The sequence below is a fragment of the Aulonocara sp. 'chitande type north' Nkhata Bay genome, linkage group LG2, assembly GCF_057382095.1.
Source record: "Aulonocara sp. 'chitande type north' Nkhata Bay isolate Kocher_YH1m ecotype deep benthic linkage group LG2, A_spYH_male_GT1.1, whole genome shotgun sequence".
Lineage (NCBI taxonomy): Eukaryota > Metazoa > Chordata > Actinopteri > Cichliformes > Cichlidae > Aulonocara > Aulonocara sp. 'chitande type north' Nkhata Bay.
This window is the reverse complement of record NC_141345.1, coordinates 30171376-30174197: the sequence shown is the minus strand read 5'-3', so window position 1 is coordinate 30174197 and position 2822 is coordinate 30171376.

The window sequence follows — 2822 nt, the reverse complement described above, 5'->3', positions numbered from 1 at the left end:
ATGCAGGTCAACTCGCATAAGGTTTCGCGGAACAGTGACAAAGACTACACATCATCATCGCATGTCAGCTATGTAGCACTTCATACTCGGAGGAGAAATGCTCGTTAATTGAGGTCAGCAGTGCTCTTTAACTGAACTTTTTAAATCCTTTTCTGCCCATTTGTCTGCTCCTTTTAACACAGTGAAATGGAAGATTGTTCCCTGAGAGTCCTCTGCTTAAATTAAACGCCTTATAATACGTCCGACCTCTTGTCACCAAGGTGGATAAAAAAACGCAGCTCCCTTGTCTGTTGCTGATATGTGTGGGGAAGGTCTCTGAGCTACTTTTTCATTAAATGGACCTATTATAGCTTCACCTGAGCTTTGGCGGCTGCTGCAATCTTATGTCAGTGGACTTGTCAATCACAGGGTCCCCAGGATGCTGCTGATACCTATCTGAGTCCAGTGGATACAGGGCTGAAAATGGAGAGTGAGGTGTTTTCACAGACTTGAATCACATTTACTTCCCAAGAGTTAATTTGCATATACATAATCACCATATGCTAATCAGAGGAGTCAGCAGGCTTATCTGTTTGGAGCAGTGTGTCCATTTTGGATTTAGTTGAATGAGAAAACACACAAACCTTTTTCAGAGTGATTGCCTGTTTCTGTGTTTTGGTTTTGCTCTGTAGAAATATGACCACACTGAACGCACACTGTTGGTCTTACTGTATGTTTCACTGTAAAACTACACAACCACAGACATATGTACTGTTGTTGTTCGCAGACCTATAAGAATAAACTTAAACTTACAGGAGATAGAGCTTCTTTAAAAGTAAGGTGTCAGTGTGTGGAACGGGTTCACCAACTTGCTGTTGATCAAATGATTGTGGGCTTGAAATTATGCAATGAGCCAGAGAATTAAGAACGGTGAACATTCTGCTGGTATTTTGGTTGCTGCCAAAAGCATCGACTACAGGATCTCTGAGCTGATGGCCTTTGGGATATCATACAAGGACTTCAGCTGCTGATCCTTTAAGCCTGTAAGTTGCAATTTAGGATAGCTCTTCATGTATTCCCAGCATGATTTGTTCCAATATGCTTATTACAACTGACTGTACCTGTACAGATTGTGTAATTATGCAATAAAAACCTATTCATTTCATCTGTCAGATATGTTTTGGCATCTGATTCAGAAAACGATTCCCTCCTGCATCCCCCGTCACGCAGAATAGCAGGTCAGTAAGAGCACATAAAATATGCACTGATATTGTTAGTGTCACATGTTGCCTCACCTTGTTATTAAAAAGCTTCTTCTCTGGTAAATATAACCAAACTTAGATCTTTTCAGAAGAAACCTGAAGTAGTTCTGTTGCTGTAACCTAAACAAACAATAACTTAAAGCAAAACCTCACGAACTAAAGTCTGAAAACACTCTTGGTAAGTCTCTTGATAAACAGTCCAGGAAAATGACCTGTCCATTCACAATAGCCAACAGAGTTTTTCAGCAAACATGCACATACTGCATGTATAACGCTCCTTCCATTCAGTGAAGACCTGAGGATCCATCTTGAAGAGTTATTATTCTCACATGTGTGATCGGCAAGAGCTGTAACAACTGTTGATGACTTTTTAATGGTCTGATAAATGTAAAATAACAACAAATCCACTTTAATGTTGGAGCTCTGATTTATGTCCACAGAGATTGGAGAGTCACACTCCATGAAATTATTTCAGCTGAATCAAACTGAATTCAGTTCAACTTTATTCAATTTTATTTTTAAGCGCCAAATTACCACAGCAGGTGCCTTAAAATACTTGTAAAGACCTTACAATAATACTGAGAAAACCCCAGAAACCGGGCACCGCCTGTCAGCATGCACTCGGCGACAGTGTGAAGGAAAAACTCCCTTTTATCAGAAGAAACGTCCGACAGAACCAGATTCAGGGAGGGGCGGCCATCAGCCGTGACCAGCTGGTGGTGAGGGGAGGGAGAATTTGGTTTAGCATCTATACGGTAAATAAATATTACGCAAAGAACTAAATGCAGTATGGCCGAGTATTTTTCATTTGCTTCATTCAGTATTGTGGGATTACGAAAAAAGCTATCAAACCTGGATTGTTAGATCATGAATTAACTGTGGTTAACCACAAAAAGCATCAAGTCATGCTAGCTTTAGTTGGACATTTACTTTTTCATATATAGACAAGTAGGTTTGGATAGCCTCAGGTTATCACTCAGGTTATCTGTCTATTATTGTCATTTAGATTTATTGTTAATAGAGTTATATATTATATCACAACAGTGCGACAGCAGTTCTGTCCATGTTCCCATTAAGTTTTTTATAAAAGAGAAAAAAACACTGATTCCAGTTTCAGTGTGAATGTTGTAAAGCCAGGAGTCAGTGCCCAGTAGAGAGCAGTTAATTGACATCGACTGTTGCATGTCTATAGGACACCAATAGAGCCGTGGCTCTCCTGCTGCCTAAGTGCTGCTCAGAGAGCACAAAGGCTGCTGGGTTTGAAAAAGCTGCCTCAGTGCATGAATGCTAATGGAATTGATTTATACCTCCATTTCCTCCACAAGGGAGACTTGTGGACTTTTATTGCAGAGGGGGAACCAAGACCCTTCTGTGTGCTCAAAAGTGTGACGAGGTTGAAATCGTAGGAGGCAACTACAATCATGATTTAAACAGAGTCCAGAGCTGTTATGAAAATCCACTGGGGAAATGACTGTGAGAATATAGTGGCACACACAGAGACAGATGTTGGTGGTTTTGGGTGTGTTTTAATTTATTTTTAAAACTTTTTAAAACGTATGTAAAGTGAAAGAGAAAATCTTT